The sequence below is a fragment of the Pteropus medius genome, unplaced genomic scaffold, assembly GCF_902729225.1.
Source record: "Pteropus medius unplaced genomic scaffold, Ma_sr-lr_union100, whole genome shotgun sequence".
NCBI classification, from domain to species: Eukaryota; Metazoa; Chordata; class Mammalia; order Chiroptera; family Pteropodidae; genus Pteropus; species Pteropus medius.
The window spans coordinates 51,620,749-51,647,751 of record NW_024344378.1 but is presented as its reverse complement, the minus strand read 5'-3'; the positions used below and the strand labels follow the sequence as shown (position 1 = coordinate 51,647,751).

Genomic DNA, 27,003 nt, shown 5'->3' with positions numbered 1-27,003 from the left:
GGGGAGGTCAGTGGTGGGGGACAAATGCCATGGCTGTGGGCTTTGGGGTGGGTGGATGATGGATGAGAGGGAAGAGGGGGAGTGGGGGGCACAAGGCTCCTGGGCTGGTCTGAGGCTGGCCTTCTGCAAGACAAAGCCCAGGAAGGGTCAGTAAGGGGTCGTGACCCTGGAACCAGAAGCACAGGGCCTGGAATCCTGAGGCAGGCTGGCCTGGCTCCTGGAGGAAGTAAAGCCAGTACAGCCCTCTGTTTGGGGTTAGGTAAGCTGCAAACACGCTGATTCCTGGGCTCTGCTCTGGCCTCCCTGGGAGGGCCTGGGACTCTGCATTTTAGAATGAGCCCTGGAATGGCAGGTGGCTGATTGGGGACCCTGGATTTCCTCTGTCCCAGGGAGGTGCTGGGGTTTCTCCTGCCTATGCTGCCATCCCCTCAGCATCCATCTCCACTTGGCAGGAAGGCAAGGCCAAAGCAGTGCCATGGGCACCCTGACTATAACCGCCAAGCCTGGCTGCTCACCACCTGTCTCCACAGAGGCACATGGCCCATTTGTGGGCTGGGCTATAAGACTGTCCCTGTTTACTAAGGCTGGGTCAGCAAGGAGGCAGGCCGGCCTGTCTCAGGGTCCCAGGCCCTGTGCTTCTGATTCCAGGTCCTTCTGATCCTTCTTGGGCCTGGTCCTGCAGAGGGCCAGCCTCTGACCAGCCTAGGGGCCTTGTGCCTGCCCCTTCCCCTCTTCCCTCTCATTCACAGTCTTGATGAGGAGCTAAACCCAGCTCCTAGACTTGCTAGGCTCTCCACCCAGGGCCACATGGACTCTTAGTCCATGTCAGTGGGGAAGCGAAGGCTTGGCCTCCTGGCAAAGGGATATCCCACCCTAGGGCCTGCTGCGCTGACTCTCCATGGCCTTGGACAAGACACATGCCCTCTCTTGGCCTAGGTTTCCTCATTTGAAATAGGAAGCAGGAGGAGACTGGACGTGGTGATATGTAGGCAGTAAAGGAAAAGCATTCAGGGTGGACGGAATGGATTTGATGAAATCGCTTCAACAGAAGCTGGCATGAGAAAGCAGCTGAGGTGGGCTGGGCCAGGAGGTTGGGGTTGAGGTGAGGTCTAGGGTTAGGGTCAGGGTCATGGTTGAAATCATAGTTGGGGACGGTGTTGGGTTTCTCTGACTGGCACTGTCTGAAAGTAAAGTCTGCTATGGGTACTCAATATCCCTGAGTAGGGGCCCTTGGCAGCTGCCCCAATGTCTCCGGATCACATGGAGGGACTGGCCGGGGCTGTCTGCTCTGCAGGAGGTGGCGGTGTTTGTGGCCACTCCAGAAGGACAGCTTGGGCTTCCGTACCACCAGCCTCCCTTGGACCAGCCTGAGCACAGGGGTGACAGCACCTGGGACTGTCTGGGGGTGGTTACTTTCAGACTCAAGCCCTGTGGTCACATGACAGGTGAAAGGGCAGACAGTATCCAGGCCCTGGGGAGAGAAGGGCCCATATGGGCATTAGGGCACTTGGCTCTGGCCATGGGGATGGCCCAGCTCCAGCCTGGAGCCAAGGACACCTGGCTGGGGTGTTCACCGGCACAGGCTGTGCTGGGCCAGGACTCCCTGCTGACATCCTCATAGACAGTGTCACACCTGCTGTTCTGTTTGATATTCGGAGACCCAACCCCTTTTAACAGGGTTGTGCTTGAGGACAGGAACACCAGGATAGCCTTGGTCACACAGGAGTGCTGGGGTGTGTACACCCTCAGCATTCCTTAGTTGTACCAGTGGTGGCCCAGGGCTGGTCTCCGCTGGGGAACGGGCCCACTACCCTCTCCTGTACCCACCTTCTGCCTTGCCCCTCCCTCTTGATCTCCAGTACGGTGTAAGGCACAGGCCCACCTTCACTCTTGGTGCCCCTCCGGGAAGAGACAGAGGGACTGGTGGTAGGACGGGTGGACGAGAGCTAGTCAGTGGAAGATCGGGCCTGCCTACTTCTCTCTGCCCAAGGATGGTGATCTAAAAGCCAGTGGGCCCCGTGTGAGGGCAGGTAACGCGAATGGCAATTGTTCCAGTGGCCTGTCCGCTCAGTATGTCTGCTCACACGCTGCCGGGTCCCCACTTGCCACGGCCTCACCAGCCCCTTCCCTGCCCCCTCACGGGCCTGAGATGGCTGTCGCCATGGCAACCCTGCTCATTCAGTCCAGGATAATGAAGCCAATGTGTTTTTCATTTCCATGAGCTGGAGTATGAGGGAAGCGGGGGAGGGGGGTTTCCCCTCTCAGCCCCTCCTCTGGGGCAAGAGGCAGACTGGAAAGAGAGAGGGTGTGGGGCCTGATCAGCGGAGGCACACACACCAGCGGAAAGGGGGTGAGACCTGGCACCACCAAACTCTTCAGCCCACCACAACAGTCATATGGCTGAATAATGCCAGCTGGAATTGCAGGCCTCCCTGCCAACACCCAGACCAAGAGAGGTGGCTTGTCAGCCACCGTGGAGCTCCATTTCTAGCTGTGTGACTTTAAGTTACTGACTTCACTCCTCTGGTCTCACATCATCAGTACAACCAAGTTCACCAAGCATTTATTGGGTTCCTTCTGAGTATCTGGGCTTTTGCCATCTCCAGAAATCCAGAGAAGACCCAAAAAGAGCCCCTGTCCTCCAGAAGCCCACAGGTTAGAAGAAGGAACTTGTACTTGGTACACTTCTCAGCTATAAAAATGAGGTCAGTAACTCTTACCTGTTGCTGCCTATCTTTGAGTTACAATTAGAGATTTTACATGTGGTTATGAATGTGGAAGTACCTGGCGCACACAGTAGGGGCTTTATAAGCACAAGCCTCCCTTCTGGTTCTTCATCCTGTCCCTGACCATGGCATAGAGATAGTAAATGTTTTAGGAAGTAAAGTCTCACTTCCCTGGGTCTGAATAGATACCCGGACCATTCAGCTGGAGGTGAAATTAAGGCCCAGGAGGGTTAGGGCTGGGCAGAGGGCAGGTGACCAGCCTCCACACCGTCAGTGCAGGGCTCCCTCAACTGTGGCCTAGACAGGGGAGAGCAGGGTTGTCTGGGAAACCTATGGTCCATAGTCACCGCCATCACACACCCTTCCCCCAGCCACTCTCCAAGGGCAGGAAGCCAAAAGCACTCACGCAGAAAACCCCGGCCTGTCTCCCCCTCCCAATAATTCAATCACCTTGGAGGCCAGTGGCCCTCTCTCCTGGCTGGGCTGACAGATGAGAAGGAGAGTGAGGGGAGGCGTACAAGGGGAGGGGGTAGGAGACCAGAGAAGCCGACATGGAAAAACCAGAGCAGGGCTTGAAAAATGAAAAAATAAACCTGCCAGGAGGGAAGCAGCCTGGATCTGTCCTCCATAAAGCTGTCTTAGGGCCACCAAGGATGTTGGCAGGCAGAGGAGGTAGGACATAGCTCCTCCTGGGACCCCAACTGCCCCCACCCAGCTGGGCTCCAGTGCCCACCTAGTGAGAGGTCCAGGAGGAGGGGGGCCAGGAAGGCTTTGAGTTAAAAAGGGCAGTACTGTGGGAAGAGCAACTAAGGGGAGAAGAAGGATGAGAACAGAGGCCTCTTATCTAGTGGACTCATAGGTACCTGCGCCCAGTAGGCATTCAGTGTTGGAAGGACTGACTGTGTCAGCAGGCAGCCACTGAGCAGGGCCTTTGTAGCAGGCTGACCAGACGCGAGAACTCGGATGGAGCTCATTCACTCACTTGCCCATTTCCCAGCATTGAAGACGGGCCAGACACGCCTAAAGTCATAGGGCAAATCAGAGCCACTCGAGTTTTCCAGTCCAGAGTCCAGGAAAGGCCACCCTCACCATGAACTACAGGGTTGAGGGCCTCTCCCCATCATGTCTCTAACAGTGCCACATCACACCCAGCCCAGGCCAAGCAGACCTATGAAGGGGGACCTGGCCCTCCTCCAGGCCCTTCCACACGGCCATTAAGAATCACGATTTCTAGAAACAGTGAATGGCCCTGAAACCTACTCATAACTGAAGTCCAAAAGAGAAGAAAAGAAAATTATAAAGTGATCAGAAAGAAATACACCAGAATGTTGCCCAGGATGACCTCTTGGCAGGAGGATTTTGAGCAGATTTTATGTTTCTTCTTTCAGCCACTGTGACTTCCAGACTTTCTACAACAAGCATATTTTTACAACAAAGAAAAAATGGACATTATCAGAGTTTAAAATAAATAAGTCACTCCCACTAATGCTACTGGTGTTATATTCTCCACTCACAGGACACACACTCTTGCTGGATTAGGCAGCAGCTTTGCTTCGGCACAAATGCCCACCCACGAGAGCCACTCTCTGTGGCCTGTAGGCTCTATGAGGTCACTCTAGGAGGAAAGGCGGGGACCAGAGCTGCCCTCACTTTGCTGTGTGACTTTAGGTGAGTCCTCTACCTCTCTGTGCACTGGTGTTCTCCCCTTGCCCTTCTCTCGTCACAGGATGGGTACCAAGGACTCAAGGGCCCGGGCATGCCTGAACTAAAAACTTAGAAGACTACATGAATCAGGAGCACAGGGCTTCTCTGATCGGAGGGGCACTGTCTGGGGCAGAAGGGGCAGCTGAGGTGCCTCCAAAGTCCAGTGGTGAGGAGAAGAGGAGAGGGCCAAGCAGCGCCAGGAGGCGAGGGGCCAGCTTTCATCCCCTGTTTACAGTGGAAACACAGACTTGAAAAGGTTTCACTTTTGCACTGTTTTTGTGGCGGTGCTGCGGGGAGCAGAGCTTCCTGAGAGCGAGGCCAGTTTTCCAAGGCCACACCGAGTCCAGCCCTGCATTGGCCTCCGACAGGAAACACCATGTTTTCAATTTACAGGTCCCTGCCAGGCACTGCGAGCAGCCCACGCTCCACCAGCCCTGCTGTGCCGGGAGAGTAATTCCAGGTCTCGCCACAGCTGGGAGCCTGTAGCAGGCCCGATGGAACTCCAGGACCCCAGAGGGATCCCACAGGATCCCCTAGGGGCCTTGCTCCGGGACAGCTCTATATAGTTTTGTTAGCTGATGCACCTGGCAAGTCTATTCCTAACTCCAATCTTAGGCCTCCTGACTCCCACATCAGCGAGTCCTATTCCCTTGCTGGACAGAAGGGAAACTGAAGCCCACAAAGAGAAGCTTCCAGTGCCACCAGATTATCAGCAAAGAAAGGACAACCTCAAAGCAGATTGGCGGATCCCCAACTGAGCCCCCTGGCAAAGTGTTCTGCCTCCCTCATGATCGTGATGCCAGCTGACCTCTATCACACACCTATGGGCCAGGCACCAACATTGCATTTAAGCCACGGAACAAGCACATAAGTTGTCTGACCTTCTTATCTTACAGGTAAAGAAACTGAGGCCCACAGGTTTAAGAAATTCTCTAGAGTCATGTAGCTGGTGACCATAGAGGTGGGAGCTGGGGACTTCACCACAAAGCTGGCCTCTCCACCCCTTTCTGGTGCTGCTCTTGGCTCTGTTCCTTGGTGTTTGGAGCTGCCCTCATCCAGGTTGGCAGAGAGCCTTACTACCATGCAGGCTCTGCCAGCAACTCTCATCTTTGGGTGATTCTGGAAACTCCCGGTAAACTGAGTGATATCTGCAGCAGGGCATTCATTCAGCTAATGTGCACTGAAGGCCTTGGGCTGTGCCCTGGCACACAGGACAACCTTGGGCTGACACCTCACCTCCCTGATGCCCAAACGGCAAGGCCGTGGGATTCTGATGACCAATGCTGCTTCTCCCCCTGCTATAATGTCAGCTTCATGAGGGCAGTGGCCTGATCTCTTGCTCACTGAGGTATCCCAAACACAGGGAAGTGTGTTGGTAAATGGTAGGTGCTAAACATCTGCACAATGACTGAGGGGTGGTGGTTGGGTGGGGGTCTCTCTTCACACAGAGCCTGGAAGCTCTTCCCACTAGCCACGTATTTCTGATGTTTCGAGGGGAAGAGGAGACACTTCCCTGACCCGTAGGCCCTCCGGGTTGTGCAGCGGTCCCACCTATGGCTTCATCATATCGTCTAGCCCAGGCTCCATCTGTACAAAGCCTTCACCATGCCCTGCTTCTCACTTGCTAGGACTTGCTGAGGACTAAAGAAAAGGCACGTGCTCAGGGATCAAAAATCCCTTACTTGTTTCTTTTTCTTTCACAAACTGTCCCCTCCCTGCTTCTTCCCATCCAGGGTCCAGAACGTTCCTATTCCCAAACAGGAGCTACTTTCCAGGCGGGTGATGGCCACACTGGCTCCCTGGAGTTCTGCAAGCTGGGTCAGGGAGGCCCACTGTAGACAAGGACACAGCATTCTTGACATGGAGAAAACCAGGGGTGACAAGGAGGTGGGCACTCAGGCTGCCCTCCTGCTGGCTGGCCTGCGGGGCGCCAAGCTGTGCCTTTAAAGTCAGAGGAACCTGTGTGCAGTCCACAGAGGGGCAGAGACTGTGTGTGTATGTGCGTGCGTGTACATGCAGGGGACAGGGATGAGGGGAGGGACACATACATACAGGCATACACGCAGTCACGCACATACCCAGAGAGGGAAAATGAGAGATTGACAAAGAAAAAGTGAGAAAGTAGGCACAAGTTAGGGAGGCATAAGAGACAAACCAGCATTAAGATGAAGTCAGAAAAAGGCCTAGACACAAAGAGCATCTGTGGAAAGGACGCCCCCTTGGAATTGTGCAGCACAGCTGCCTGGGGCAGGACAAACACAAGAGATCCTCAGAAGGCGACAGACAAAACGGGTGCACGAAAGAGACCCAGAGAGTAAAAGAATGAGCAGAAGGAGAGCCACACCGACAGGCAGACAAGTGAGAGAGGCAGACAGGCAGACATAGCAACCAAGAGGTGCAAAGGTAGCAGCGGGGCAGACAGAGCACTGTCTGCAGATGCGCACCTCCAAGCCCTGGTGGATTTTCTGGGAAGACTTCCTGCTACCAGCAGTCTCTTTCCCTGTCAGGTTGCTTCGAGGTTTGCACATAAGGAGAAAGATGAGCTGCTGAGTCCCATGAGGCCCCACCGTGTTCCGCAAGGACCCCTTTGCCCTCCAAGGCCTCATGAGGTCCCCCAGGGAGACCAAAGTGATCCTCCCCGCCACACAGCTCCCTCCCTCGCCTCCAGCTCAAGTTCAGGGAGAAGCCCGGGGAAGAAGTCAGACAGAACAGGTTGGGAAGGCGCACGGAAGCTACCGTATGCACCTCTTTGATGACCCAGGCCCCTTCGGACAAGTCCATCCTGTCTCTGGGCCTCAGTTTACCCCATCCAGAGGAGGCGGGATCTGTTGGCTCCTTAGCAACTTTCGCTCCTAATATCCTTCAGATTTCAAAAGTAGTCGGTGTCTTGTGTGTGCTCCATGTTTTCTGTGTTCTCCTTCCCACCCCACCCCCACTTCTGAATGAACTCTTTGAACTCTTCCAACCCCCAAGCTCACTGGGCTAGCATTTGAAAGCCCAGACTTATAAAAGGTCATCTTAGCTACAAAGGGCTCCCCCAGATGAGCACCCCTTCTGTGCCAGCACCCAGGGGAGCAAACCCCCTACCTGCCCACGCTCAGTCTCTGCTCTGACGTGCTGGATTTCCACAAAAGCTCAGTGAAAAATGACAAATCTGTGTCTTTCTAGAGATCAAAGCCTTCACTGGCTCTTTGCCATCCATCAGATAGAGGTGAGATTCACCATAAGGTCTCATCACAGGCCCCTTCTCTTACCTGCCCCTCTGGAGTCAACAGCTGAGTGTTGACGGAATTGGCAGTGCCCTGTCTTCACTCATGTTGTTCCATCCACTTTGTCCTTGCCTTTCCCTGCCCCTCCCAGTGGGAGCCATGGGTCACAGACATCCCTTCTGCCAAGCCCACCATGGCTGAGAGAACTGTCGTGTCAATGTTAGGAAGAGCTCTGGGACACATCCTGACATGGGCAGGCCTGTCCCATGGCTATGCCGGCTACTCTAGCAACCCCAGCTGACTCTGGGGAATGAACCTGCTACAAACCTAATCTTCTCAGGCCTCAGTGAGGAGGTGCTATTCTCTTCATTTTAGGATGAAGAGGAAGAACCTCTGGGAAGTCAGGTGACCTGGCTTTACCCAGCTAATCTGGCCGTATGCAGCTTGGGACCTGAAGATTACAGACCAGGTCTATGGGAAACAAAACTAACGTACCTCCAGGAAGCCTCCCCTGGTCTTCCTGATCAACAGGAGGCTCTCCCCTGTAACAGGTGAAGTGGGTGCCTTGGATCTGGCTGAGGGCACAGGCTAGAAAGTAAGATGAGGCTGGGTTCAAATTCTGGCCCTACCTCCCCATGGTGTGTGACTATGGGCCTGCTACTAACTTCTCTGTTCCACAGTTCACTCATTTTCAAAATAGGCTCCATGAAGATTAAATGCATATAAAGTACATTAACACAGGCATGCATCCAGGGCCCTGATTTGGGCCATACCTTGCTCTAAGGCTGTGGCTTTTTCTATCTCACCCCACCCCCACCCAAAATTCTTGAAATCCTTTGAGTGTCCATCTGTTCCATTCAGCCTCCTCCAGGAAGCCTTCCATGACCCTTACTCCCCAAGGACCTCTCCTGGATCTCAACACTTCTCTGGCCCTGGTATCGGTAACTCAGTTCCCTGAAATGTGAGCCTTGGCCTGGACTGTGTGCTACCTGAGGGCTGGCAGAGAATCTGCTACTTCCTGTCTCCCCAAGAGTTGAGCACAGACCCACACAAACTAGGTACTTACTAAACAATGCTGCCGTACTGACTGCAGATAGAGAGTGTGAGGAGGAGGGATTGGCTTGTGCAAAGGCCTGGACCCTATACCAGGCACCAGGTATGAACGGAGAACCCAGCTGCGCTCCCTACCCAGAGAGGAGACAGAGCTGCCCGCCTGGCCCACTGCCTAGGCTGGCTGTGCAAGCAGGATGCCAGTGGTCAGAGGAGCCCTGGTCCCTCGTGGGAGTTACAGTGCAGCCCAGACCGAGCCCCAGGCCCTGATAATCACCCCAGGCCAGGGGTGACGGCCCTAGCAGTGAATAATTCCTCCTCTGTCACCTGCAAGGGACCCGCCACCTCAACTGAGGTCTCATTAGGACAGGGCTGCTTTTTCACCTCTGCTTTAATTATTAACTCTCCTAAGTACCAGTGAGTGGAAAATGGGAGGGAGCCAGGAAGTGAGAGCCTTTTCATTTCGGGAGCACATTGCCCTCTGTGTGGATATTCCTGGAAAACTTCCATGGGGGCTGCCCCAGCTGGGGCGGGAAAACCTAGGAGCCGAGTGGTGGCTATTGATTTAGGCTAACAGCATGGGTCAAAGAGAATCCAGTGTTCAGGAGTGAGAGGCTCCTTGGTCCCTGTCCTGAGATGGCTCTGTCTCTTCCCAGGGGCTGCAGAGGCTGGTTTAGGGCTCAGGCCTCACAGGGCTGCCATTCCAGATCGACTACCCAATGAGAGGAGTGGCAGGTGACAAAGCACAGCCCAGAGGCCAGATTGCAAGCCGAGAGGCCTGAATTCCAGGCCTGTTCCCTACTATTTCCATGGATGACCTGGCAAGGCGTGTTCTGCCCCGGGCCTCAGTTTCTCCATCTAGAAAAAAGAGGGGGTCCACAGGGGTACCCACCAGTTCTTCCCTCGGCCAGCTCCAGGTTAGTGATCCAGCTCAGTTTGCCGAAGTGATCTCAAATCTGAATGGACCAGCAGATGCCTGCTAATCTCAGGCCTCCTGGAAGGCCCGGGGGAACCACCACTAAATGGTGTGTCATACCCAAGAAACTGCTTTTCTGTACCTGGGGCTCTGGGGTTGGCAGGTGGCTGCTGACCTGAACGCTCTATGGCCAGAGGGGATGGGGCCACAGATCTGCCTCAAGGAGCCTGGCAGAGGGAACACCAGGGGATGTCCTTCTGATTACCGTGGGTTTTTTCAAATGATTTTATTATTTTTATATTCCATTATTGTTATAGCATTAATTGAATGCTAGAACATGGGAATGGGGCTTTAAGAGTAGGAAGAGCCCTTACAGATCATCTACGCTCCTGGTTTATTGATGAGAAAACTGAGTCACAGAGAGGGACAGGGTTTACCAAGTTCACCCAGCAAGGCGGTGACATAGTCCAGGGCTCTACCTCGGGTCAGCTCCCCGTTGTAGGCATCAGTGTGTCCTAGGCTGGCCCAATCACAGGTATTATGTGGGGCACTGGTTAAAAATTTAGAGCCCTGGGCCCAACTCCAGACCCAGAGAATCAGACTCTAAGAGAGAGACCTAAGAATCTGCATTTAAATAAGAGCCCAGGCAGTCTGTGTGTGTGTGTGTTGGCACTTTGGGGAAGTGTTGTGCCTCCATCTCGAAGTATCATCCTGAAAGTTCCCAATCAAGAGCTACAGAGAGGATCCAGGGGGCCAGTATCTCTGGGTACCAGAGGTATGGATGCCAATCCTAAGCAGATGCCCCAGTGCTGAGGGGTGGCAGGTGGCTCCCTGAGGGACATCAGTCTACTGTTAAGAGAGAAGACTGGCATAGCTAGTGCTGCATTCCATCCCCACAACACCCCTTGCAGGTGGGCGGGCTTTTCCTCACTTTATAGATGAGGAAAGTGAGGGTATCGGAGACAAAGTCACTTGTCCAGACTCACCCAGTTGATAGGTTGCAGAGCAGGGATTTAAACCCCAAACTGTCTGTCCCTAAAATCCATGCTTTAACCACATGTAACACTGCATCCTTTACCACACTGAAATTTACACATGTGAACTTGGAATGCACATGTGGTGGTTAGCTCTCCAGCAGTGGAGGTATGCAAAGAGCAGCTAGAAGAGCCTTGGCAGGCATGAGGGCTGACCTTGATCAGCCCTCCTGGAGCTGTGATTGGGAATAGGCTGAGCTGGCTATAGGATGCAAAGGTGTTCTTCGTGTATCTTCCACACACAGAGAAAAGTGTTCCAGATTATTAACATATTATTTCATCAAAGTTCTCCTGGCTCAATCCTTGGCCACCCTGGAGCTGTGGGCCAGAGGATGGCTGGCCCTGTCAGCTAAGAGGGCTGGCTCACCAGGTGGGGACAAGAGCCTGGGGGTGGGGTGGGGGGAGGGGTCTATTGTGGGAAGTCTGGGTGCGAGTAGGGCTGAGAGAGCTTACCAGGCCACCCAGTAAGAGCTGTCATCCATTAGACTGTCCCACTGGTGTGTGGGCCAGACAAAGGGGGCACCACGGGAGCACTCCACGGAGGCTATAGAGGAAAGATTCTCCCATAGGCTCCAAAGAGGCCCCCAAAGATGCCTCAGGGAAGTGGTGGAAGGTCCCAAACAGCTGGGAGGCAAGATGTGCTGCTTTTCAAACCAGAACAAAAGGAGGCTCAGAAGCACTACCAGTAAAGACAGATGTGAGGGAAAAGCTTCCACAGATCCCCATTAACCAGTTCTCAGAGGCAGGGGGTGTGGTGCATATGCATTCTCTATAACCCGGAGGCTCTGGAAGGTTCTCTGGGGCACAGTTCGCTCAATAGCCAGAATGGACTGACCCTTGTGGGACCACACTGAGGTCACTGCTTCCTCCCTATGCCCAAACTGGCCACAGCCCAGAACTGAGACACCTGACAAGTAGACCTGATACCCAGGGAGCTGGGGCTGAGAGGTCAAATGTGTGCCAGGTAGAGCACAACACTGTTTCTCACAGAGCCTGTGCACAGACTCGGAACCCTTCTTAACACAGCCACTCAGCACATTAAGAACTGGCATACCAAATAAACCTTCCTTGCCATCCGCAGAGAAAGCTGAGGGTGCACGGGCTGGGTGCCTACTGGCTTCTTGCAGCCATTCAGCACTGGCATGCCAGCCACTATGCTGGTGACATGGCTCAGAACCTGCCTGAGCCTTCAAGAAGCTTATAGTCCAGCAGGGGAGACAGCAGACAGCTGCTTTGGAGGAGACGAGTCAAGGAAAGGCTGAAGGAGGAGATGGCTGTGTCTCACTGGGCTAGCTCATGCACACAAGCTCTGTAGCCCCAGGCTGGCGGAAGGAAGCAGTCTCTTGGAGGAGGCTTCTCCTGGGGCTGTGGCCCCAGCTCTGCCTGTGGCGGGGCGTCCATGGATCGAAGACAAGCCCAGCACCAGCACTTCCTGTGACGTCCTGTCACTCTGCCTGAGCAGACAGGCAAACAAGAGTTTGCCTGTCAACGGATAGGCAGCAAAGTGCAGCCGGAGGGGCTGCGGCAAACAAAGGGGAAATCAGCTCCAGAGAGCGAGGGGCTCTGGAGAGGCTGTTTCACTGCCAGTATGGCTCCTGAGAAACACCACAACTCTGGAGAGCTCCTCCAGGCTGACACGGGGCAGGGCTATGCTCTAGGAAGACAATTCCTTTCTCCCTGTCCTGTTCCTGGAGCTCTCCCTGCCCCAGGCAGCCCCCACCCCGTGGGAAATCTCTGGGTTCCCAGGGACAATTTGGGCACCTCTGCAATTCAGACTGCATCCTGAATGATGCGAGGGAGTGTGGAGAACGGGGAGGCCCTCCCTTCCTGGGAAGGGCCAGGCGCTGTCACCTGCAGAGCCCCTGTGCTCTAGGCTGTGTGCTTGCTGTTAGTGACCAGGGCGAAAATGACCTCATGTGGCAGAGCCACATCAGTCTGTGCTGTTTGGAGATTAGGCAGAGAAGCTTCAGAGCGCCAGAACCCACCATGGGAGGAATGGGACCCTTCTCATCATCTTTCCTCTATTCCTATCGAGGTTTGGTATCTTGGGTACAAGCCTGCCGACTTCGATTTACCTTTTTGACCAGTGTGGCGTGCCCCAGTTCATTATTTTGAACTGCAGGACAGCGACAGCCTTTCCTACAGAGAGTGCACTTGCTCTGCAAACTCTTATCTGCAAGACTGCCTCCCCCAGCCTCAGTTTCCCCACCTGCAAAGGAGAAAACTGGGCCTGCCAACGCTGTACTCTCCAATATAGCAGCCAGGAACCACAGGTCACGGTGACGGAACACCAGTGTCTGCAATGTGGTGAACGTGTGAAATACACACCAAGTTTCAAAGACTTAGTAGAAGCAAAGAATGTAAAATAATATATTATCTTCCAATACATAATCAATACAAAATGAAAGATGATGTGGCAGACAGTCTGACGAGCATTTCGAAGAGCATAAGAGCATAAAGGGAAGGGTTTTGAGTTTAGGAGAGTCCAGGGAAGAAACATCCAAGGCTTCTGAGAGGTGGAGGCCTTGGGGGCTGGTGGGATGGAGGCCATGTCTGATCTTGTGGAGAAAGAATGGCTTGAGGAGGACTCCAAGCGGTCCTAGCCATATGGCGACAAAGGTGGAGGGCTTTCAAGGCAGGAGAAAGTGCAGGAGCAAGGGTGCAGCAGTGGGGATATGTAATAAAGATGGGTGGGAGACGCAGTGAAGCTGTAGCCCAGGGTACTGGCAGGCACTAGTGTGTGATGCGGTTGTGACAAGAGGCTGGGGCCAGATGGTCGAGGCTCCAAATGTCAGACTGAGTAGGCTGGGCACACAGCAGGTACTTCAGGAGGACTGACCGGCCAGGGACTGGGACCAAGGGAGCTCCCCAGATGGCATCCAGGTGAATGGAGGTGAGTATGGCCGCCAGAGTCCACTGGCCCACCTCACAGACCACTGAGACTTCCAAGCCAGCAGTTCTCCAGGAGCCCACCACCCGGTAGCTCCTTCTCTCCTTGGGAGGACAATTTATTTATTCATGAGCATACACCTGCTCCTGCCAGGCAGCCAGCTCCTGGACACCTCACTTCTAATTATAGCAGGAATTTCATTAGTGCTGGAGGGAAATGGGGTTTCCAACCGCCCGTTAGTGGATGAGGCCCCTTCTCGTTCCCCTGCTCTAGCTCGTGGCCAGTGGCCCTTGTGCCCAGGACAGCACAGGGTAGCCACAGGGGCAGATGTCTCTGAGCTGGAAGACTGGGCCCCATCCTGAGCAGTCAGTGTGGCCGGTCCATGGGGATGGGATGGTGCTCGCCCCCAGCACTTGGTCACACACAGCACACAGCCTCCAAGCAGCTGGGAGTACGGGCGATGCCTCAGACACCTCCAAAGACCTGGGCAGGAGGGAGCTGTGTGTTGGCCAGAGCTGGATAAACAAGGCGAAGGACGGCAGATTGGGAGCCCAGCAGGTCTCAGTTCTGCTGAGTCCTGGCGATGATGGAGGTGATGACACAGAACAGATGTGCTGCTGGGACACCTGGCAAGGAGTGTCTCTGAGGAAAAGGAGAGAGGAGGTGAGAAGGTCTTGGGACTCAGGGAGAAATTCCAGAGGAGGGTTTGAGGGGGAACCTCAGACATGACAGGATAGGGAGAAAGTGGTTGAGCTGAGAGGAGGCAATGCGGGTCTGGCTGGTATGAGAAGGAAGGGAAGTTGGGCAGGAGAGAGGTGCCCACACAGAGAGAACCAAACAGAAAGACACCAACAGTTCCGTGGAAGGGCACGCATGTATTTCTCTCTCTCCTCTCTCTCTCCTCTCTCTCTCTCTATCCTCTGAGTTGGGGTTTGGAGGCCAAAGAGAGAAGAAGAAATGACTAGGACTAAGGGTGCCACGCTGTTTAGAGGATACCTGAGTAGACCCACCGCTCTTCCCCCGAGGGGAAACTGGGCCCACCTAGACACTTCAGAGAAGACACTGAGGGCTGGTGAGTCCAGAGCAAGAGGCATGAGACTCCAAGAGCTGTCTCCTTCCATGACAGTGGGGAGCTGTCGGCAGGGGCACAGGAGGTCAGCAGTCGGCCTAGGCATACGTCCCCTCTGGGGTCCTGCAGGAGCCTATCCTGTTCCCCCACACTGCCTTACAGTCAGTGCTGCCATGGTCAGTGGGGTGATGGGGACCCTCGGGCCAGCCTGAACATGAGGCCGGAGCCAAGCTTCATGTAGAGATGGCTTGAGGTGCTATGTCCTTGACAGGAGCTACACATGGGGGATGGAGTTGGGTAGGATGGCACTCACACGTGGGTGGGCACTCTGACACATTATAGCCTCATACACCGGCCTAGGCAATCACACATTTGTCCTCAGCCCTGTTCATGACACAAACTGGCACACACCCACACCCACCCACACACACACACACACACACACACCCTGCACACCCTCCTCTCCAGAGTAACAAGCACCAAAGCATCTGAGTCCTGCATGGCAACCCCCCTTCTCAGTAGCCTCCTCCATCCCTATTCATGGGGCCTCTGGGGTGGGGCTCTGGTGGGGAGAGGCTTCCCTCTCTGCCAGTCCAGCCTCCCCAGTATCCACCCTGGAGAGTCTCGTGTTCTCTCCCAGACTCAGGAATGCTCTGAGCCCCCAAAACTGCTGCCTGAGTGTCCTGTGCAGCCTCGGCTTCCATACTTTTTAGTGACAAGGAACTCACAACCTCTCCAGAAAGCAGCTTAAAAAAAATCTCTAGACAGCTCAGCTTCTTAAAAGTTAAACTTGAGAATATGAGAGAGACAGTGTGGTTGCCACTGAGGGACTTGAGCTGTTGGCCAGAGTCTGTCAGGCAAGACTGTCCTTTCATCATAAGTTTTAAAAAGTGACAGAGCTGGCCCATCACCCTGGCTGCCACTCTGAATTGTAACAGAACTAGAGAAACAGTGCCCTCCAGCCAATACCATCTCCTTGAATGAGGATAGCTAACTAGGACCCAAGATAATCTTTCATTCTCTCACTCACTCATTTAATAAAATACCAACTGGGCACCTAACCAAGCCAGGCACTAGGATGTGGTCGTGAACAAGTATAGTCATTTAATATTCTGTTCTAGTCTGACATCTGCTCTTCACCCATTTTACAGGTGGCAAAGCTGAGTCCAGGGAAAGGCAGCGACCTGCTCAAAGTCACAAGGGAGCTGGTGGTCCCAAGCAGAGCCTCACATATGCTGTTTCAGGCACTGACCACCTGCCGGAGGAGGGAAGAAAGGGAGAAGGCCGCATGCCCACCATCCCTGCCCCAGCATTTCTAGGACACCTAGGTATTGACTACCACCCTCACCTTGGAGTGGGTTTCTTTTCTTTTCTTTTTCCACCAAGGCTTTCTGCTCCCCATCCTTTTTTTTTTTTTTTTTTTTTAAGAATACACTCCAAGCCGCTCCTATGATTAATTACCAGCTGCCTAATGCTCTGCCACTGGCAATTTCTGGAAAGGGAATGAATTACCTTGAAAAACATCCGAAAAGAGAACCCACCGTGAAGGAGAATTTCAAAGGTTACCTCACAATTAGCAGTGGGTTCCCCCAGCCTTATTGAGTTGTTGGCAAGCCCTCTGGGGAGGGGCAGGCAACCAGCTTTCTAGGGCCATCCTCTGGCTCTGAGGGCAAGGCAAATGCCATAAGGCAGTAGTGGAGGTTGTTTCCTGCTCACCTACTGTGAACCTGACCTGTGGTTCTGCCCCTGGCCTCTACAGCATCATGTGGTGCTTAATTCCAAGGGACTACGGTTCAAATCCCCACTCCGCCCTTAACGGCTCTATGGGTTTCTTAACCACGTTGGGCCTCTGGAAAATGAGGCATTAATCACACCTCCTCAGGGGAGAAATATGTATTTAAGGTGCATAGTGCCTGGTACAAAGTAGACTCTCACAAAGCTGTAACATTAAAAACATTCAGGCTTCTAAGCATCCTCATAACGGCCCCCTCAGCAATGTTGGTATAATTATCCTCATTCTCAGGTGAGAACTGACTGTCTTGGAAGGAAAAGGACTAACCCAAGTTCACACAGTTAACAGCAGGAAGGAAAACCAAGTCCTGCTCCCTGGTTCGAGAGCAAGACTGAAGCAAGGAGAATCCACAGGGCTTACCTGTACCTGCCTCTGGGCACCTGGGAGCAGTGGGACCAGCAGAGAGAAGCTGAGGGCAGTAGGGAGAAAAATTGGCAAGGCCTCATGCCATGGCCAAGACTCTGGCTTTCCAGAGCCTTGGGACAAAGGGCCCCGGCTTAAGTCAGCATCTCTGTGAAGGCCTCTCAGGGAGAGATCAAACAGGTCGCCCTCTAGCACAGGGACAAGAGTGATCAACCCTGAAATGCTGCTCAGTATAAGACATGCTGGTGTCTAGGCCAGAGGCCTGCCTGGGAAGCTCAGCCTCAGGACCTCCTGGCTCCAGCTGCTCTCAGGAATTCCCTGAAGGGCTGGACAACCAGTTTGTGTCTATGCTGGCATTGGCGGGTCCTCAGGGAGAAGAGAATGTTAGAAACTGAGGCGTGCAGGAAGAAGGAAGGGTCCGAACATCCTTAAGGAAAATGCTGACATATCCTGAGCATTTACTGGATGCCAGGTGTGCCAACACACTCATGGGGGCAGGTGTTCTGATCTCAATCACTTCTTTTATAGACAGGTAAATGGAGGCACAGAGAAACCACACAGGATCATGGCGGACAAGTGGCAGAACCAGGGTTTGAATGCAGGCACTCTGGCCCCAGAGCTCAGAGACGTGCGAGTGCTCACGGGTGCGCTTCAGTGTATTTGTGGGAGAGGAGAGGGTGGGACAGCCACAGCACTCACTTCAGCAAACAGGCCTCTCTGCTCACCCAGGCTTCTTACTGTGTGGTTACCATGTTGCTTAGCGTGTGGGGCCCACATGCTATGGGGTTCAGAGTGGTACTGATAGGGCTGCTCTGCCAAGGCTAAGGACACCAAACCTGCCCCTCTCCCTGGGCACATCCTCCATGCACTCCGGAGAAAGACCAGGCCCAAGAGGCCAGGCAGACGAAGTCTCAGCAGGGGTGGCTGCACTTAATCCCACCCATGACGGTTGAAGCCCCAGTCAAAGGCACAATGCGCTGGGACCAGCATCTGTCCCCAACTCAGGACACAACTGCCCGTCCCCCAAGCATCCAGGCCAACCCACACCCCTCCAGCCCAGCTGCACACCTACCTCAGTGACCCGAGAATCACCAGCGTCCCACGTGCTGGTCAGCAGCTTGCAGCACCTCCGCCTCACTCCAGCTCCATCCTGTTGAAATGAGAGGGGTGGTCAGTGGGTCCACTCTGGGCAGAGGCCCTGGAACTGACCATCCTGCCACAGCCCGCCTGCCCACCTCTTGTAAGGTTTACTGCTGGCAAAACTGGGGCATCTGAAGGACCAAGAAGAAAAGGAGCGTAATGACGGAGTGCTGGGATGCAAACAGGCCCCTGAGGCCCTCGTCTCCCAGTCACCGGCTATGTGACTGTGAATACGCTCCTGGCCTCTCTGAGTTTCAGTTTCCTCACACGTCAGATGGGATCATGATCTCTTTCCTCGGGTTTGTGGGAGGATCTACGGATATATGGTGACAGAGGCATTCGACATTCATTCATTCATTCAAAAACATTTAACAAATACCTCGACCACAGAATAGTGGTCGCTGCCCTTGTGAAAACTCTGATAATGAGCAAAGAATCAAACGATACAAAATTAAAAGTGGTGTCTGCCAAAAATAATGAGTACAGGGGCTATGCAGCAGACTCGGGCTTCAAAGGAGCCACTTTGGGGAAGTAAAGTTGAAGAATGAGCCAGAAAGAGGCAGGCCAAGATGCATGGAACAGTATTTCCGGCACAGGGAATGATATATGTGAAGACTCCAAGACAGGGAGAAACATCTGGTCCAGTAGAAGACTTGAGAGTGGATGGCGTGGTGGGCACAGTGAGGGAGAGACAGAATAAGGTGAGTGGGGACCAGGAGGCAGGGCCAATTATTGAGAAGGTAGATGGGAGCCACATGAGGGTCTGAGCAGCTGAGGGACATGACCTTAGTTCTCATTTGAGAAGATCTCCATGGCTGCTAGGGAAGAAGGGCTTGGGAGGGATAGGAGGAGGCAGGAAAACCAGTGGGGAGGCTGTTCCAGGGGTCCAGGCCAGAGACAGTGGTGCTCAGAACAGAGAGAGCAGGAGTGGCAGGACCTGCTGGTGCACTGGGTATGTGGGGATGAGAGAGAGAAGAAGGAGGCTTGGATGCCGGCCCCTCCTACCAGTGCCTTGGGCTTTGGGGAAGTGGTGTGGTGGCTGGGAGATCATTATCATTGTTGGGTAGGGTCCAGCTGGCCCATCTTCTCAATGGGCCACCAGTACCAGTACCCACCTGCCTACTGTCCACGGGGCCTCCTGGAAATATAGGAGAAGACCCAAAGGCCTGGCTTCAGGGTGGCAGCTGCAAAGCACTGAGTTTGAGCCCTTCTGGCTGGCTCCGGGCAATCGCCATGCTCCCTGTGCCTGTGTGCTCTCCTCTAGAAATGGGAAACCTGACTGCAGGGCTGAGTGCAGCTTGGAATGAGACCCGTGGCTAACAGTGGGGGAGGGAGTGCACATGCCATATTAAATGTGGTCTCCCACATGTGCTGGGGGACTGGTGAAGGCCTTAGACCTAGGCCCTACCTATCTCACTGTGCGTGGGGCTCTCAGGGAGAGAAGTGGGCGACCCCTTCAATAAGAGGCACCACGCACAGCCTGGCACTGGAGATGTGGGCTAAGTATTAAAAACAATCTCGTTCAAGTCCCGATTTCATTCTCTTACCGAGTGTGTGACTTTGGGCAAGTTTCTTAAACCTCTCTGTGCCTTACTTTCCTCATCTGTGGAAGGGGATGTAGGGATGACCACAGAGTTGTACAGACTACATAAGGTATATGCGTGCAGGACACGCAGGCAGCTTTCCGGGCATGTCAGCTAAAGCATAAGTTACCTGTCAGGGGCCGGCACTGAGCTCTGTGATACACTGAAACCCCTAAGCCCCAAGCTCCCAAAGCCAGCTGCCATCCCCGCCCCTGCACTGGAAAGAAGAAGACTCCATGTCCTGACACTCTGGCCCTGGCAGCCCCCAAACTCTGCTCACCGTGGGAACACAAACAGCCCTTGGGTTCACTGACTCTGATTCTCCCATTTCACAGCAGAGGAAACTGAGGCCTGGAGAGAGGCAGCAACTGTCCCCAACCCAGAGTCATGCAACAAGTCGGTGGCTGGAGAAGTGGAACAGGCCCCCAGCTCAGGCCTCTCCCAAAGGCGAGCTGGCCCACAGACCCGCTGACAAAGAGAAAATAATTATTTTGGCAGCTGAGATAGAATCCAGAGCCGGAAAATACTTGCTCACTCTTTGAGCATCGTCCAGGCCCCAAGGAACGATGCCCGCTCATCCTGCCTCTCAGAGGTGCTCCAGCTCACGGAGCACACGTGCACCTCGCCGCCCCCAGCCACCCCAGTTCTTTGGTGTGGGCTTATGCAAGGGGACAAGCAGACAAGAGAGGGGAAGAGACTTGCTAAGGTCACCTAGTGAAGGCACCACACAGAGGCACCTGGCTATGAGCTGGGGCCCTGGTGATGGACTGACCTCCTTCCCTATGGGCCTGCATTGGACCTCCCACCTGGGAAAGACAGAGGAGTAGGCGGCTTGCCCTTAACTGAGTTGTATACTGGGTTCTGCCTGGGATATTTCTATCACCATCCGTGAAATGCTGTGAGGTGGAAACTAAGCTAGCATCCCCGATTTACCCACAAGGCCCAGAAAGGTCCCATAACTTCCCAAGGTCATGCAGGTAATAAGGAGCTAGAAAGTAGAACAGAGCTGGGACATGAGCAGGTGGTCTGTCCCCACTCAGACTCTAACCAGTTCCAGGCAACCAGCCAGGGAGCCCACACCCTGTCCAGCCCTGGAGCTGCTCAATAGTCCTGCTCAGAATCAGACAGTGCTGGGCAGTGGGGGTGGGCAGCTCAGGCTTGAGTAGGGCTGTGAAAAAAGAGGTGATATTGACCACTCCCACCCATGGGTGAGGCTCACAGCTTGTGTGGGTTTGGCCACCTAGTGAGACCAAGAGAAGAGAAGGTGGGGGAGCCAGGTGTCACCATGCCTGTTCCCAGCCTGACCAGACCACAGCCATAAACAATGCAGATTTACTTGAAGGGAAGTGTTCTCTGCTTAAAAGGCACTCGGTGCCATGGCGCAGGGTGCAGCCTGAGCCTCAGGGCCGAGTGGGGGTGGTGGGGCCTACCCGGTCTTCCCATGGGAAGGTGCCCCTCTGCCCAGAGGGCTCTTGTGGGCATCCTCAGGGTGGGTGGAGACACGAGGCCCGGACTGAAGGGCAACTTCTGACTGCTAGGGTAGGAACGGGGGTGTGCAGACTGCAGGATGAAACGTGCTTTCACCCTCACTGTGTGTCTACTGCTCCCAGGGCATGGCAGAGCAGTAATGGTTGCCCACTTTGCAGATCAGGACACTAGGCTCTGAAGGCAAATAGGGTTGCCGGAGGTGCTGCAGCTGGAGAAAGGCAAGGCTGGGACATGGCAGAGGTCACTTGGGGTGGGGACTGTCCCAGATAGCTTCTCCTAACCACACCGAACTTCCCATCCTCTTCTCCTTCCAGGATCCCTGGGAAGACTGGGGTGTGGGCTTGGGTGAAGACACCAGGCCAAGCTGATTGGGACTGAGGCTTGCCCGAAGAGATGCGGGGCTGATCCCAGATTCCTGGAGGACAGAGATGCCTGTGCCACAGGGCGTCCAGGATGGGGGGCACCATGAAGGCTCTGTGCTTGTGACTCTCGCCTGTGGCTAAGTGACTAGTTCTTCTCTACGGCTGCCAAGGGTTGGGAACCCACATTCTAGGCTGGAACCCTGGCCCTGTCCTCAGTGGTGAGGTCAAGGGAAAGGCTGGGTAGAGCTGGGTTTGAATCCCTGCTTGCCCTGTATTGCTGAGTGACCTTGAGCAAGTCATTGACATGTCTGAGCCTCCGTCTCTGTTCTAAACAGGGACTAATTGCTCTTCCAGTTACTCACTCACCAGGGGAGGCTCCAGGCTGCCCTGTAGGATCTGATGTTGGCCAGAGCACTGGCCTACCGACAGTAGGCCAGGAGGAGGTCGGACTGCCCCAGTGTGCTCTATAAGGCAGGGGGCTAGCTACACTAATGGCACCTCTGAGCTGAAGTTCAGGACTCTTGTCACCTGCTGCTCACTCACACACTTGTGCCCCTCATGCCATGGTGGCTGTGAAGGCTTAACAAGACATGGGGTGTGGAGATGCAGGTGCTACGGAGAAAGGAACAGATCAGCGAATGGTAAGTGTTAAAGTTGGGTGGAGGGTTAACTGCTCAAGGTCATAAGCGGCAAGTGGGGGCCAGAACTATGGTCACGTGAGTACTCACCCAAACTGGGCCTAAGCTGCCGCTCCACTGGCTGAACTGACCTGAACCGGCTCTTGCTACGCTGACCCTCCTTGCTGAGCTGGACCAGCAGCTGTCTCTACCCCCATTTTGCAGATGGGTCAAACAGCCAGAGACCCTGTCTCCGGCCTTGCACAGGAAAGGTAGGCTCAGACCTAGCTCCCGGGCTCTCTGGGGTGAAACAGGTTCCCCCACCAAAGGCCCACCCGGGGAAACCTCCCCTTACATGACCCTGGGAACAGGCCCAGTCCTCCCCTGGCGGCCAGTACTGGCTCCAGGAGCAAGGCAAATATTTACTCCGATGGTTATCCAGACTAGGCTGGCTGCCCCGCCTCCCGCATTCCTGGAATACATTTTCCCTGACCTCACCAAGCTGGGGGGTTGTGGGGGAGACCTGGAGGGTGAAGAGAAAAGCAAGACCAAGGGTCCTGGGCCTCAGTGGCCAGAAGGAAAAAGGGCACCTTCAAATTCTCCCTCTAGCTACTCACTAGGGGAGGCTCCAGGCTGATCTTATAGGACAGCAGCCAGAGTACTGACCTACCCTCGGGCCACTGGGGGGTGGGGAGGGGTTGACCGCCCTGGTGTGGTGGGGCAGGGCAGGGCAGGGGCTACACAATGCTGCCGCTGAGCCTGCATTCAGGGCTCCATCAGGCCTCAGCTCCTCACACCTGCAGCTAGCCTGCCCCCCCCCACACACACACACGCACGTGCGCATGCCTGTACCCAGAGAATGAGCCACTCAGCCTGCCACATATGCACACGCACACCAGAATCTGCCACCTGTCACGGCTCTTCCTCTTCAACCCAGCAGCTCGTTTCCTCACTCCACCCTCAGCACCCTCAGCACCCTCAGCACCCTCAGCGCAACCCTGTCACCAGGGAGCTGTAAAGTCCACTTTACAGATGAAGAAACTGCCCAGCAGAGACCAGAGGTCATGGAGCTGGAAGTGGTGGACCATATGCTGTCTCATCCCAAACTGCACTTTCAACAGATCTGCTGTACACACTCTGCCCATCAGAACCCTGTCCATCCTTCAATGCCCAAAGGACCAACTCCTTTAGGCTGCCTTCCATGATAACCACCCCTCACCTCTTTCAAGTGATCCTTCCCTTTTCTGAAGGTCCAGAATATTTGATGGTGTTCCTTTCTTTCTCTTTGCATAAGTAAAACTGAGTGCTTGGTATGTCTTTGGCTGTGAGACCCTTGCCATACTCACTCCAGGCACAGTGGAGTTCAGCCCAGGGGCTCGGGTGGTCCTGACTGCTCAGGGGAGGACTAAAATCCTGAGTCTTTCCATCAAAGAGCAGTAGCTGCATTGGCCTCAAGGAACAGATAAAAAAGCAGCCCCAGAGCTTTGGCTGTTTGGAGTTGAGGGAACCTCCTGGGCGGGGCTGCCCGAGAATCACGAGGCGCCCTTGGTTCAATAATCCTGTTTGTCTTCACTTCCTCTGAGAATATTTTGAGTTGTTCTGATGGCCTGCCCACTCCCACGCCCAGGGAAGCCCAGTGCTTCTGGGCCCAGGACCCTGCTACATGCTCCTTGGCTTCCCATCTCCCTCTCTCCTCTTGAATCCTTGAAAGCAGTTGTGGAAGGGCAGACCAGCAGAGTCTGGCCAACCTGCTGGGGATGCAAGAATGCCAGGCCGGGGAAGGGTAGGCCTAGCAAGTCTGCTGCTGGCCCCTCAGGGATGCCTCAGTAGAGAAAGCTCCAGCAGACAGGAAAAGGCTACTGCAAACCCAGGCCACACCTTGGCACTTGTGGGGTCCAGAAAGCAGACCTTGGGGGAAGAGTAGGGGCTCCCAGAACTGTCCTCTCCACCTACCTAACATCTCTGATAATTGCTTTGCTCATTTTGAAAATGAGGGCTAAAAACCAATTTCTATGGGGTTGTTCTTTCATTTGGTCATTCATTCGTTCGTTCGTTCGTTCCTTCCTTCCATCCATCCGTCCATTTCCTTCTTTCAACAACTGATGACAGTGCCTACAATCTATCAGAGGAGGAAAAGAAAGAAAGGAGTTGGGGGTGGATAGGGAGATGGAAGGCAGGGCCAAAAGCCAACCCAAATGCTTTCCCAGCCTGTGTACTTCATAAGGGTATTGGCTCACTGTCTAATGCAAGGTTGGTGAGACCTAGAAGGAGATGGGTAATTCTAGGACAGCATGCTGGAGGTGTGTCCAGCTCAGCCTGGAAGCAAAACGGGGGTCAGGGGCATCATCTTCTTGGGCAGAGCCTCGCAGGCAGGAGGGTACTCCTCCTTGGCAAAGGTCCAGAGGCTTGGTAGGAGAAAAGCTCTGGGATGAAGAGAGAATTATAGGTGGCATCAGTGAGCAGGGATAGCTGCATTCACAGGACAGGGCATAAGCATCCCTGAGGTTCCTCCAAGGCTTCACCCCATGTCCAATCCTAATTTGCTGTGTTTTCAAGATCTTGTTGGAATGGCACCTGCTCCAGAGACCCTGGCAGACCTGAAAATCCTTGCTCATTCAGTGGGCATCGCCCAGGCCCAAGGGCTGATGTCTGCCCATCCCGCCTCTCAGAGGTACTCTGGCTCACGCTGCACATGTGTGTGCCTTGTCCACAACAAGTCACCTCAGTCCCTTAGTATTAGGCTTGTGCAAACAGGCAAATGAGACCAGAAGAGGAAGGGCCCCACCTAAGCTCACATATAGCATAAGTAGTGGCATCAGGAATTGAACTCAGGCCCCAGTTAGGGACTGATTCTCCTTTCCCGTGAGTCTCAGATTTTCACTAGGGAAAGAGGGAGGTAGCAGGAGGCTCACCTCCTAACAACCAGAGGACTTTGGCTCGGGCTTGTAGCCCACTCACACTAGAGGAAGAGGGAAGGGTCTCCCCTCTGCCCAAGTCATCAAATGAACAATTTCTCCTCTGATCAATGGCAAGGGCACAACATGGATTGATGGCGTGTAGTGTGGCTCCAGGTTCTTACATTCCAGAGTTGAGGCCCTTCAGCTCTGCCACTTACAAAGGTGTGTGACTTTGGGCAATAAACTTAGCTTCTCTGGCCCTCAGTTTCCTACTCTCACAGAACTGTAAGGTCTTAACAAGATTATGCCATACTGTACTTGCACAGGAAATGCTCAGTAAATAGGGACTGTTATTATTAACACTGGCTCCGGTTTGCTGCCAGGTGCAGACTTGAGGTTTGCCTGGGGGAGAGGTACTGGCCCCCTTATTCAAAGAGAAGGAGAAAGACCCAGGACTCCGGGAAGATGAATCCTGGCTTCAGGCCCCTTCTGGAGCTGACTCAAGAGCGGGCCCAGCAGATCTGCTTCCCAGAGATGGGCTTCATGAGGGCCATCTGCTCCCAGAAGAGGGGCCCCCAATCCCTTCCCACGGAATGGCCAAGGTGCTGAACATCCTTCAGGTACAAGCTCTGTGCCAGGTGCTCCCTTGCATACCCATCTCATCAGGCCCCATGGGGTGGGCATAGCCTCCTTCTTGCCCAGGGTCAGGGTCTTGTCCAGAGGGACACCCAGCTGGGGTTGGCCAAACCAGGGCCTCTGGTACCTACCTGGACAATTACCACTCCCGCTGCTAATGATCGAAAATGAATTTTCTGCCAATGGCTCCATCTTAGGGGCTTTGTCTCTCGCCTCTGCCCACTGTTTGCGGTGGCCTGGCACCTATCACGTGGCCATGCACTGCCCACTTAAGGACTGCCCTGGAGAAACACCACTTATCCCCGTGCCTGGGATGCCCCGATCCTAAATTCCTGCAGCATTAATGGAGCCCGGCAGAGGCTTTCAGAAGAGTCCTTAGGGGTCATGAGTCCAAGCTGCCACCTTATGGAAGAGGGAACATAAGTCCGAAGAAGGACAAGCGTGGGCCCAAGGCCAGGACGAGAACTCAGGTCAGCTCTGGTGTTGGAGGTTGGACGGAGGAGCAAGACACCTGTCCCTCCAGGTCGGTTTCCTCATCTGGGGCTTCAGTGGCTGGAGGAGTAGCTGAGCTGATGCCACGCCCATGACTGGTGCAGGGCTGGGCGTGAGCACTGTTGGCTGTCAGCTCCATAGGGCAGGCTGAACTCCAGGTCCTGCTCTCCGTCCCGGTAGATGCTCTGAGGCCTCGGTTTTTCCTTGGTTTCCTTTGGTTCTTAAGGAGGCAGGTGGGATGGCAGAGAGGCTGAAAGGCACGAGCACTCCCAATGGCACAATAAAACTGCCTAGCACTTTGAATAAATGTTCTTGATGACCCCTTTCCTGGGCCAAGGACCAGCTCCCTGGTGGTCATCCTCCCCAAACAGGCATCCCTCTGGGGTTCTGGCCACATGTGGGCCAGGCCGGTCTTCAGTGATGGCCGAGGCCCAGATTTACAAATGCTGGACAAAGGAAAGCACTGTTCTTGCTAGTGGGAGGTGATGAGTCTGAGCACGGCACTAACGTCACCCAGGCCTGGATGTAATCCTGGTTTTGCTGCTTACAAGTCACATGGCTTTAGCCGAGTCCCTGTGCCTCTCCCGGCCTCAGTTTACTCAATGGTGCAATGAGGAGGGAGAGGTCTAACTGGGGTAAGTACATGGGCCAACCCCTGGCCCTCAGAGGAGCCAGGTCACAGGATTTCTGGTTGTTTGTAGGAAAGCCAGTTCTTCCCCCAAGGGCAGCCCAGTGGTGGCTGCTGTAAAGCTGGTGGGAAAGCCGGGGAGAAAGGGGGTTTGTGAGGTGTGTTAATCCTCATAGTACACTCTGCCACCTGTCTCACCTGCTCCATCAACATAACTGCCCAGGGAAACGCAACTGTCCCCACCAGATCTCACTTACACGAAAAGTTCTAGTCCTGCCTTCGCCCTTCAGCCACTCTGACTCGGGCAAGTGCCTCCCTATCCCCTGAAGTCTCCATGGCTCTGTCTGTAAACTGGGAGGAATGATGCCTGCCTAATACCCGGGTTGCTGAAAGAACTCTCAGAGAGG

At 54.3% G+C, this 27,003-nt stretch overlaps 1 protein-coding gene across 1 annotated transcript in view; it reads right to left on the bottom strand.

The window, feature by feature from the left end:
• ZMIZ1 (zinc finger MIZ-type containing 1) overlaps positions 1-27,003 on the bottom strand; it is a 228,870-nt gene that overhangs the window by 121,327 nt on the left and 80,540 nt on the right. Inside the window, 1 exon segment of the mRNA XM_039872214.1 lies at positions 17,826-17,903. The gene's annotated coding sequence lies outside the window, so the exon portion shown is untranslated.